Raw genomic sequence first — 12,932 nt, 5'->3', positions numbered from 1 at the left:
ATACGATTTGCAATAAAAGTCACAAGAGATTTAAAGGACGACACTTCAAATTCAGTCTCAGACACAAGTGTCAGGTAAAATGTTTGATATTATTGACTTGATGACGGAAACAGAAGAAGATGAAATCATGCCAAAATAAAACCAAGCGGCCATTGTAGCATTTTTTTTTTTTTTTTACTTAATTTTATTTATTTATTTTATTTTTATTTTTTGTTATTTTATTTTACGTTTATGTTTTATTTTGTTTTTATGTTATGTTTTATTTTCATTTTTTATTTTATTTTATTTTACTTGCCTAAGAGGAAGGGATTAGTTTTGGCCACAAGATGGCGCTGTGCTCCTGTACAAACTCTCCTGAAGGCCTCAGGTGGTTTCAGACAGAGAAAATGCAGCATGTGTTGACAACACTGCATTGTTTTTGCTGTGTGAAACTCAAGTTACTTCATTAATTTATGAATCATAAAAAAAGACAACAGTTCTAGTGGGTATGATTGTTATGATCATGTTTTGGAGTTTCTCGCCCCCCTGCGCTCTCCCAGCCCGCAGCAGGCAGTTTGAAAACGAGGTCACACTGTTTCTGGGGGTTTTCAGGTGAAAAGGCTTGCAGCTTGTAAAGGAAAGGGAAAAATCCAATACTCCAGATCTTTTTCTAGTGTAAATATCATTATCAGTCTGCAATGTTCAATACATAATCTAAGAGTTATTTTGCAATGTAATGTTATAATTTACTTTTACTTTACTTTCCCTCATTCTGCCTTTTACTGTTTCTCAAAATGAGTCAGATCAGCCCAGAAATGCAAACAGATTATGAATGAATTATGAACAGATTATGAGCAGATTATGAATGAAAGAATGAGAATGAAAAATCTGCTTTTTCTAGAACAACAAGTGACTATTTTTTTACATTTGGGTGTTAATCATTTTGCCGTTTTAGTTAAGGTTAAGGTTAAGGTCAGGGCTTTGGTTGGTTATAGTTAACAGTAAGGAAAGGCTGTAGACTAGAGAATGAATGTAAGTCAAATAATTAGAAGTAGAAGTGCTGTCCCTCTGCTGGTATCTGACTGCAGTAGAAGTAGAAGTACTGTTCCCCTGCTGGTATGTGACTGCAGTAGAAGTAGAAGTACTGCTCCTCTGCTGGTATGTGACTGCAGTAGAAGTACTGTTCCTCTGCTGGTATCTGACTGCAGTAGAAGTAGAAGTACTGCTCCTCTGCTGGTATGTGACTGCAGTAGAAGTAGAAGTACTGTTCCTCTGCTGGTATGTGACTGCAGTAGAAGTAGAAGTACTGTTCCTCTGCTGGTATGTGACTGCAGTAGAAGTAGAAGTAGTGCAGTAAAAATGTCCTGCAGTAAAAGTCCAAAGTGTCTCATGTCAAATGTCCTGGCAGTAAAAGTGACTGAGCTCCTTTTTCCAAACAGTAACTGTGTTAGCTGGGATCTTTTCCATGCAGTTAGAAAAGGAGGAGAGAACACGCTGCACGCTACATGCTTTTAAAGGGACATTACGCTAAAACTGAAGTGAGGACCCTGTAGACTCAACTGACAAAATGTGGAATAAACACATCATGTGACGGTTGATGGTTTCCCACACTTATTCCATATTTTTGCCAGTTGAGTCTAAATGGTCCAGTTTTTCATGGTGCAGCTTTTATTGTGAAATTTGGAAATGCCAAAAAGTAGAATCAACAAAGCAGAAGCAGGTTCCTCTTCTCATCTTTGCTGATTGAGATTTTATTGTGAAAGCTTCCACAGTCTGTCATTGATCATTTGTTCTCTGTGATGGATCTGATTTAAAATGACGCGAGGGACAAAATTCAAACATAAATGGACTGAAGGAAAAGTAAAATGACCGACTTTAAAAAATACTCAAAAAAATAAAAGTACACAAAAAGCTCCTCAGTCACAGCAACATGAGGAAATGTAATTCGGCCCCAAACACCAGCCAATAGCAGATGGCCTTTTGAGCAATTTATTTTCCTACCAGTAGATGTCAGCCTTTACCCAGATTTGGCTTTGGGGTTTGGTTACTCTCTCAGCCTGTCTTTACACGGTGCGACTGAAATGCAACTTTTATCTGTGCGGCTCTCAGTTGGGTTCCACAGGAGAACCTTCCACAGAGTTTGCAGCATCACTCAGAATCATTTAATTAACTTGCCAATGCAATCTGCAGCTAATTGCATGGACGTTGTGCACAGCCAGCCTACAGTCACTCGTTGTGTGATTTTTGATCATTTTATGTCATTTCTAACAGCATTCATTGCATTTTGCAGCTCCTGTAGTGTTACATTCCCTCTCGGCACATGGAGAGGGAGCACTGAGGAACGTTGAGGACGGGGATTTGTCTTTCCCTAAACTCTCTGCAAGCACAGTCCACACAGGGTCTCCTGAGGGTTGCGGTGCACAGCGCCTGGAAAAAGCCCCTATTGACGGTGGAATTTCACAGGCAGCGCTGTGTTTGTGGTTGGTCGCCCAGTCAGGCCCCGCAGTGCAGTCAGCCTGTTCTGAACTCAGCTTCCCGGGCCGACCCTGCTGCCACAGCACACCGGCGGTTTGGACGGACGCTGATGTCCCGACGGCTCACCAGGCCCCCGAAAACTGAGGAGTCATAACATTATCCCGAGCTTGGGCTTTAATTTGACTTTGGATGGATCCCAGTAATGTGTTTTATGGTACTCCCACGCCATTATGTGTGTGTGATGTCAGTATTTCTCTCCATTTTGCTCTGTGTGTGTCTGTGTGCAGAGCAAAAAGGCACTTCACCGGACATCGTAAACTTTTACAGTAATTCCTCCCCAATTTACTGCCATTAGTAACATTATAACTGAAACTACATGACAAAGGAACATCTATCCATGTCGACGGACGTTGCTAAGAAACAGTGACGTAATTCATGAGAGTTTCATGAGGGCAGATGGCAAAGTTTTCACAGCAACAGGATCCAGTGACAAAAGCTGCACAAGGCAAGAGTTTTATGTGAAAATGCATCAGAAAGTTGAACTGAAACAGAAGAGAAGAGAGGAGCGTCTCAGTCTCCCTCATGGAGGCTTTGTAGATGTGCCAACTCAAATTTCCGGTGTCTGTGCAGTCACTGGTGGGAATTCTTCACACGGGAAGTGACAAATCACAACGGAAGAGCAAAATCCAAGAGTCCCCTATAGCAGCGGACAAGCAGAGAATAAAATGAATGAAGCGCTGCTTTCAGTTTAAACTTGGAAGTCGGAAATTCCCAATTTATAGGCTGTAATTACAACCTCTTCCCTCCCTTGGTCCAGCCTGGAAAAAACTGAGTAAAAACATTAATTTGAGCAACGTGAAACACTGTTCCGCTTGCAAAAGCTAATGTTATGCTGATTTTTGGCAGCGTTATCTAACTAGCAGCTTAGACCACTTAACCGCAGCGGTGTTTTGATGGATTTAAGATCATAAAATGCTACGCTATGCTGCAATGTTGTTTTGATTTTTATTTAAAAAGAAAAAAAAAACATCTTAGGAAGTTGAGGGATGAGGATGTTGTGCAGTTTTCTACTTGGATTTCCAACTTCCAAGAGTTTTTTCCCCAGTACAATGTCAGACTTTAAATTTCACCTTTGTGTAATGCAGCATAGGGACAAGAAATTTAGTTTGCTGATGATGCACTCCTATTTCTGGATAATGCAAAAGTTCATGTTGTGTCTACTGTAGCATTAGCTAGCTACAGTAGTTTGCATGGACTGTTTAGCAGGGGTGTTTTGATGGATTTAATGTCATAAAATGCATTAACCTGTTAAAAGTAATGCTGTGTCAGTGGATTTTAGCAAAGCCCAGGAATGTTTTTCCATTCATTTTTTTTTCTAGCACAGATTCTTAGTTTCCAACTTTTCAACAAACTGCAAGTTCATGAACAAGAAATTTAATTTACTGATTAGACACAACATTACATAATTTAAGGTCACGTATTGCTGAAACTGGAACTTTAATATATTGTGATGAATGTAAATGTGTTTAAAATATTGTTATGCAGCGTTTACAGTCAATGCTGCCATCCACTTGATGTCACTGCTGTTGAGAAAGTTCAGGCATAAAAAAAAATCTCATCAAAGTTTCCAACTTGGATTTCAATCTTGCAGGACCGCCGCATTTTTCCTGTCATCAAAGTTTCCTACTGACATCTGTGTAATGCAGCGTAAGAACAAGAAATTTACTTTACTGGCGATACATTTCTGGGTGATGAAGTGTTTCTTTCAGAAAAGGCAAAGCTGTGTCTGTAAAGCAATGTCCATTCCACTGATCTTACAATGTGACTGTGCTTGAAACTCATTGCATACATGTGCATAACTCACTGCACAAATTCCTCCTTTGATTTATTTTGCTATACATTTTTACTGCACTGCATTGTATGTGTTGCATTTTATTATTTGTCATTATATTGCATCATTTTTTTGTTTGTTTGTTTGTTTCTGTGTCTACAAAAATCCTTTTCTGTGTCTACAAAAAGAACCAAAAACAAAAATTAAATACTCAGTAGACAATGCAGTAGATGATGAACTTTTATAATATTTATTGCATCATGTTGACACCCGGACAAGGACAAATTCCTTGTACATTTCTATCTGGCAAATTAAGTTCTGAGTCTGAATCTGAAGTGCAGAGATGCCTGGTCAAAGTTTAAGCTGCAGTGCAGTAATGCCTGGCCTTGTGGAAGAAGAACTGGAGCCTTCACATGCAACACTGCAGCATGAACAATTGTGAATGGGCAAAAATGCCCAGAACTCATTTTTATTTCCCCATTTTTTGTTTTGTTTAATTCCTTCTGCATTTCGGGAACTGCATCATGATGGTGCCAAACCGAATCTTTTTTTAACAAAACCCACAACAGTGTTGAAATAATAAGAATCAGACATATGAGGTGTTTTGATGACATTCCCAGTATAAAAAAAGAAAAAAGAAAAAAAAAAACGTATATAGGTTAATGGGGGTGTTGTCATTTCCAGCTTATCACCCACTCAGACCCTTACTGTAACTTTGGGTCAATGAGCCTGCAATTTCCCAATCTGTCTACAGAGTTAAAGGAGGTCATACATGAGTCATAAGGATGTTTATATGAGGAAAGAGTGTGTACGTGTGCGTGTGTGTGTGTGTGTTTGTTTGTGTGTGTGCGCGCCTTTTATCTCCATGGGATAAGGACAGGGAATTGTCATGCAACTCAGACTCTTTGTCCAAAATAACAGAGAGCTCAAACAAGAATAGAGGAAGAAGCAAAATCCTCTCAGCGCTCTGGGACTGGGTGACTGCTTTGTTTGTGTGTGTGTGTGTGTGTGTGTGTGTGTGTGTGTGTGTGTGTGTGTGTGTGTGCGTACTGTATGCACGCGAGTGTATATGTGATTGTGTGTGTCTGTTCTCATAGGGTTAGTTATGTTGGCTTTAAGGCTAATCCCTGGTCTCCTGCTCTCACTGGGTGCTCATCCACTTACCTAACACTCACCTGGCACTCACCTAAAGCTCACCTAATACCGTCCTGGGGGTGGGAGGATGTGAGTGTGTGTGTGTGTGTGTGTGTGTCACCTCACTTAATACCCTTGATTGTAAACACAACAACTGCGAACCTGGTCACCCCATGGCCTGACAGGAGACGTCACAGCACCCAGTGGGAGCAGAGCCAATGAAGGAGCTACAGGACAGGACAAGAAGGTTTCTACAGCTTAGGATGAGTGTGTGACTGTGTGTGTGTGTGTGTGTGTGTGTGTGTGTGTTTGTATGATAGAAGAGCAAGGGTATGGCATCATGGTGTCAGGATGGTTCCTTTTCTGTGGTCAATTCCAGTGAATATACAAAAAAAATACCAAAAACCAAAAAACGACAGACTGTACAAGGCCACCATCACATTACAGCATGAATCACCATGCAACCTAATTCCCCATGAAACATTAGTTTTACTTCTAGTAATTACCTTATGTAATGGTGTTAGTCTGCCTCTCAATCAGGGCATTGTATCAAGAGTGCAGCCACTGGATAAAAAGGATTTGGGCAGAACCCAAATACCTCAAATAGGAACTATAATGCAGCTCTGTACGCTCCGGCTCTGCTGAGGGTTTTCTGCCTCATATCAAAAAATGATCTTATGATACATAATATATTGGGCCTGATAGGATTATGGATCACTACCAATGATTCGGTGGTTACTTGGCTGAGATTTCCAGGCTGTTAAAACTCACTTTCTGTATGTATTTGTTTTTCTTTATTAGAGCAACATTTTCGCACTTGTTCTAAATTTCAAAAATTGATTTGTTCACATTTAACTTTTTGAAACCAGAGCAAATTCACGTCTTTCAAAATGACCAGTTCATCACTTTGGTTGTGGGCTTCAAACATGATGAAGTCATGAGAAGCTGCAGTATTTGGATTTCAGCTGAATTCCTGTGACTAGTTGTTGGGTCTGTCCATTTCCGCGCAGTCTACAATGAAGAAGCCACAGACCCTGATGACTGAAATGCATTAGTTCCTGTTTTTATCGATGTTTTGTTCTTGCACATATGCATGCCTGAGATACAGCCAGTTCTTGAAATTCCTGATAATTCATGGAATCTTTCATACATGAATTACTTCTTTTTCATGCATGAAGTCATTTATAATTTCAGGATAATTCATGTTCCCTTACCGTGAAGTGTTTCCAATATTTGTAAAGTTGTAAATCTGTAAAATTCCAAATCTCAGGTGGTGATGATGTGACTCTCAAGGTGGTGATGAATATTTACCTAAAAATCTTTCTAAGTGCAGCTTTAATGGATCAGTGTGTATTGTATCATGTACTGCACATCCACGGCACGAGGTTGTGACAAAAGACACAGACATTGCATCAGTTTAATTCTCAAAAAAAGATTTATTTTGAATTAACTTAAGCCAAACACATACAAAAACCAGCAAGTGTTTATTTATTATGACTTTGAATATATATTTAAAATTTTAAAAAAACACAGAATTACTATAAAATTTGCCAAAACTACCCCCAAATTTGTATAAATAAATAAATAAATTAATTAATTAAAACAACAAAAAAATATTACACACAACAACAGCAACAACAACAATAATAAATAATAATAATGATAAAGATAATAATAAAAATAAAAGTAAAAAAAAAAATCTCCCAAATAAAGCCTGCTCATGGGCTCCTGGGTTTCATAGGATTAAAAAAAAAAAGGAACGGTGCTGCATACACATAAAGTAACACGCAAACAACACAAATGTGCAGATAACTCAATTCTGATTTTAAAACAATTAAATCCAGATTCAAGTTTATAATTTTAATCTCATGAAATAATGTTGCAGTGAAACACATCTGTCCTCCTGGACGCTGCAGGCCTGAAAGGAGGGCAGTGGGACAGTGACAGATGGATGTATACCTTGCAGACAAACACACACACACACACACACACACACACACACACACACACACCACACATGGGTGCATGTGTTCGTGTGCACTCTGGAACAACAACAGCCCTGTGTGTGCAGGATCAGACAGCCTTTTCCTTACTGCAGCCAAGACGTCAGCTCAGCGTCTGAGCCCAACGTCGACCCTGAACCCCCCGCGGAGCTGCCAAGTGTGCCAGCCACACACACACACACACACGCACACACACACACACTCATCCAGACTCCCACCAGGCAGGCATACACTGTACGCCTCCACATCCCCTGCAGGGTTACACTGGTACAATACTTCAACCCCCCGCCCTGAGCCAAAATAACCATCTCCTCATTTCCAATCCCTTCGCTCTGGCCAATCAGGAGGCTCGATGGCAGCTCGCTTGTAATCAGCAGACTGGCCTCGGGCTTTTTGCTGAACCAGACTGTAGCTTAGGAGAATCCCCGGTGGCCTTAAGGGAATTAGACGCTGATATGAGGCAGATTTTCCCAGGACAGAATCAAAGTAGGACAGAGTAACAGGCTTGTGACCGGAAGGCTGCAGGTTTGAGAAAAGGCTCCGCCCTCCTTCATCACCTGCCTCTGAGCAAGGCACTTACAGGGGAGTTCATGTTATTTTCAACTTTATTTTCCATTTTGCCATCATGCCATTAGAGATTATGATCAAAATTTCATTACTGATATACAGATACTGTATTTACCTCGCAGTTTACATGGACAGCTCACCGAAAATACACTCACCCCTAGTGCAGTCTATCCATGAAGATACATTGGTGAGGATCCCAGTGTGTCTCTTTTAACCCCAGTACAATGGAGCCGGATGGGGATGGTTTTATTTTGTGGCCCTCAAACCTTCAAAAATGTGCATGTGAATAACTCCGCTGCAACATCTCTTCCCAAAACCAAATGACACAGATACCCGACATAATCCACAGCCTCAAGGGCGAATAGTTTCGTTGGGAACTATTTCCTGCTGAAGACACAGCACACTGTACCTATCTGCCCCCACCAAGTACAAATTAGAGGCAGATAGATACAGCTTGTCTGTGTTCTTTGCAGTATTTTGGGTGAACTGTTCCTTTAATGCAGATGTTTTCAATCTTTTGGGCTACTTGGGACCCTCCTGTCACAGGCTGCATATGCCATTTCTGATGCGAATGCTATTTCCTCCTTTTCTCCCCCAATTTTTTTTTCCTTCCAATTGTTTTCTCACCAGAAATCTCATCAACTGCTCCACTTTAGAGTTGTGATGGGAATTTGGCTCTCTAATGCAGCCCCACTGGAACAAATTTTGCAGTAAAGTCAAAGCTTGCAGGTGTTTGTGTCTTTACAAATAACTCCAGTGACCCCAGTCACACGGTTTACCAGATGGCGATGATTGCAAGTTACTATTTCTTCATGACATGACATGAAATTCATTTGATTGGGAGGACAGAGGGATGGCTGCATTCTTGGTGGGAAAACACAAACACACACACATTCAAATATGATCTGCGCGTACACACAAGTTCACACATTCACACACACACACACACACACACACACACACACACACACACTTTTTTTGGGGGAAAAAACAGCATAATTACCGTTGGCCTACATATCGCCCCATCCAAACCGCATCACATAGTGGATAGTGGAAAATGACAATTTGTGTCACAGGGTTTTGTCCTATCAGGTTGCACCGTTGTGTATTTTTTCACTCTGTGGTCTGGCGTTGGAATTCGACTGCCATCATCTGCTCTGAGGGAGTAAACCCGTGGTCCTGACGTTTGTCCCTCTGTGTGTTTCTTGGTGGTGCAGTGTGGTCGCAGTTGGACCTGAAGGCTCACTGAGGGGTTAGTTATTTTGGTCTTTAAAGATGGACAGGGCTTTGGACATGGGTTTTCAAGCAGGTTCAAGTGGGAGTGAATGAGTTTGTCACCTTGGTTGGACTGTGAACGTTTCTATGCTACCAGGGAATGGGAACATAGGGGAATGTAGGACCTTGGGAACTTAGGACCTGAAGAACATAGGACCTTGGGGACATAGGACCTTGGCAATATAGGACCTTGGAAACTTAGAACCTGGGGAACATAAGACTTTGGGAACATAGGACCTTGGGAGTGTAGGACCTTGGGAACCTAGAACCATGGAAACTTAGGACCTTGGGGACATAGGGCCTTGGGGACATAGGACCTTAGGAACCTCTTACCTTGGGAAGCTATGTCCTTGGGAACATAAGACCATGAAAACATTAGACCTTGGGAACTTAGGACCTGAGGGACATAGGACCTTGGGAACACAGGACCATGGAAATGTAGGACCTTGGGAACATAGGATCCTGGGAGCATAAGACCTTGGGAGAGCACATATGTAGGACTTGGGAACATAGTACCCTTTGTCGTGCTCCCATTATGTGCCAGATAAATCAAGGGAACATAGGAATGACTATGAATGTTGTAATTTTTAAAGCTGCACAAAGGAAGATTTCTTGTGAAATCTTATTTATCAGCCTAAACCACCAAGTGGGAGGTTTGGGACTCACAAGTATGAGGTGATTAATGGTCAAGTGATTTTGCTGAAATCAGAGGAGTCACAGAAGATTCAAGTTTTCCAATAATCACAGGGAGATTTTACTTTAAATTTGGCTCCTAAGCAGCAGTGAGCAGCTACCCACTCACCAATGTTAGACCTTTTTTTTCTCTCTCGTCTCTTTGGTTTCATTTGGTGTAAAGCATCACAGACCAGCCGGGTTGGAATAAACATGGATGTGGAACTGCCCTACTATATGGGAAAAAAATAATAATAAAAAAAAATAAAAAAAATAGAATAAATCTAAGGGGAAATTAGAGTTTAAGGGGTTAAAGTGGAGGTTTTTAAGTGTCTGTATATGAATGATGAGCTCATGAGCAAGAGTCTGAGTCAGCACTTTGACTCCAGCTGGAGCCGCTTGTGTTTAAAATGTATGCACTCATGTTACTGTAAGGTATTCATTGTGTTTGTGCGTAATTCAGGGTGGTTTGCTAACAGTGCATATGTGTGATTTAGTGTTATTTTTTACAGCATGTGATTTTCGGTTGTTTGTACCGTGTGTGCACTCACAGCTTGTTTGTTTTATGCAGTTATACAGTATTTTTCTCCTCAGCCCATAGTTGTTTTGGTCAGAGTAAAATACAGTTTGGGTCACTCTCTCTCCGCAGCGTGTGGAGTTCACACACAAGTTCCCAGCAGCGAGACCAGCTGTCACTTCACCAGGTGACCGGGATTCGCCTCGCCCCAGGGTCTCTGCTCGGGTTCGATCTCAGGCCTCCAGGTGAAAACAACCTGGACACAGTCTCATACTGTTTGGGTAACACAAATCACCTAGCTCATAGCTGTCAATCAAACAGGAGTGGGAGGAATACAATCTGAGCTGTATTCTGACTGGCCTTCTCCACTCTTACATGTGAAAATAACGTTTTAATCCTCAGAAAAAACGCTGCTTTGACTCATGAGAAATCAGCTGATAGGAAGAACTTCAGATTCCCACGGGTTCAGGATGTTGTCAGTGATGACAATTATATCCATTGTAATGAAAAATTACATCATTTACTTTCCGTTGAAGGCATGAATTTGAACAAGTTTAAAATGCAGATGCTGTTTTTTCTCCAAAAAGGCATTTATATGGTATTTTCACAGCCATATATGATATATTCAGCAGTTTCACTTCATATGCCAGTGGGTATGTCAATGTAATTGTACTGTATGACAGGTTCAGGCCTATTTTTTCATTTTTTTTTTGTGCAAAATGTCAAAATGTTTTCCGTACACATGCGTCTGGCTTACTTCTATACTTGGACAAGATAAAGTGAAGCAAATGATAAAACACAGAATAGAAGGACCCAGAACACAGTGTCTCCGCTGTCCTTCACTCTCCTTTATTCTTGTTCTCACCCTTAGAACCAGCTCCAAATGTGTGTGTATGTGTGTGTGTGTGTGTGACGGTGTGTGTGTGTGTGTGTGTGTGTGTGTCTGAGCGTGGGAGTATCAGAACACACTGTGATCTTTGTTTATCTTTCTTCTTCTTCTTCCTCTTCTTTCTTCCCGGTCAGTGGGCAGCCGAGTAATAAAAGCTCAGTTTTAAGTCTGGGTCAAACTGAACTGAGCTAAATATTATTTTACAAAAGTGTTTCCTTAACAGAACATGTTTTTTCTTTTTTTTTTAGGCTTGTACCACAGAAATGTCTGTATACCCTGAAACTGCAGAAACAATACACAGTTGGCAGCTCGTGGACCACCAGTGTATTTTTGTGGGTTAAGTTTGTGACAAATGAACCTTTTGGTACAGAAATCCCTCACTTTAGCCCACATTCTGCAAGCCTAGGTCATATTAGACTTAAGAAAACACAAAAATTATGAAACTAGTACAAGAAACAAATAAAAAATAGCAATATAGAGGGGATTTAATGTAGGAAATAGGTGTCTTTTCCACACAGTGTGCTTGGTTTTGTGTTGTAACCTGACCGATTGCGCCGCTCCACAAAAGAAAAACAGAAAACTTCCTTTGGTGAGTTTTAAAGGTCAACAGGTCATGACTTAGGGTTTTATTTCAGCAAAAACTAGACCAGTGAGTGCCATTAGATGACACAACAGCCCGTTTTGGCACCAGCACAGCGCTATTCGACAGGAAAAAAAAGATGAATTTGAAGTTTTTTTTCTCCTGAGTTTTGTGACTAAGACGCCTACTGCTCAGCTTTGAAGGGCCACGCAGCAGAAAAGAAGAAAATAAACAGGAATACTAACAGATTCAGAGAATATTTTACTTATATTTTCACTTGTGTGTGACTTTGGACAGTATGGAAAAAATCTTTTCCAACCCTGAAGCTGCTTAATGGTAAAATGTAAGGGGAAATCCAGAGTTCAGACACTTAAAAACATCACAAAACTACATAACAGTGGTTACTAGAAGTTGGGATTTCCCTGTTATGTGTGACAGACTAAAACGATAAAAATGGGGAATTCTGTTCATGCCTTGTTAATTTATCCTGGGCACTAATTGAAGGGGTTTCCCCAGGAGGAAGGTTGTGTTTGTGATGGACCTTAAACTGCATCTGCTCCAAATCACTGATTATCTGGATGCTCAAGGGTTTTTTCCCGTCCTCCTGCAGATGGATCTATCTATTTATCGATCCTTAAGAAACGCCATTAGCGTTATTTTTGCATTTGGAAAAACTTGGTTTTGGTCTTGAATGGGATTCAATCTGCTCTGGTTTTGGTTTTGACTCTGTTCCAACCCGCTTTTCTGTCCCGGTCTGACTCGAAACTAAAACTGGATGTTGGACTTGACTTGGGCCAGTTTGAATGAAGAGAAGCACAGCTGAAGAGAAGGAAATGAACACAAACACCAACAGATCCAGAGAATATTTTACTTATATTTTTACTTGCTCAGTATTTATTTTAGATACAAGGACCTTCATTAGAAGAAGAAAAAGAAGAAAAAAGGCCTGTGTGTACTACAGCATATCAGTGTATGGACAAATGTAATATGGAGCCAGGGGAGGGCTGGGT

The sequence above is a fragment of the Myripristis murdjan genome, chromosome 19, assembly GCF_902150065.1.
Source record: "Myripristis murdjan chromosome 19, fMyrMur1.1, whole genome shotgun sequence".
Classification (NCBI taxonomy): Eukaryota; Metazoa; Chordata; class Actinopteri; order Holocentriformes; family Holocentridae; genus Myripristis; species Myripristis murdjan.
The sequence above is the reverse complement of the archived record's forward strand: the minus strand, read 5'-3'. Positions refer to the sequence as shown.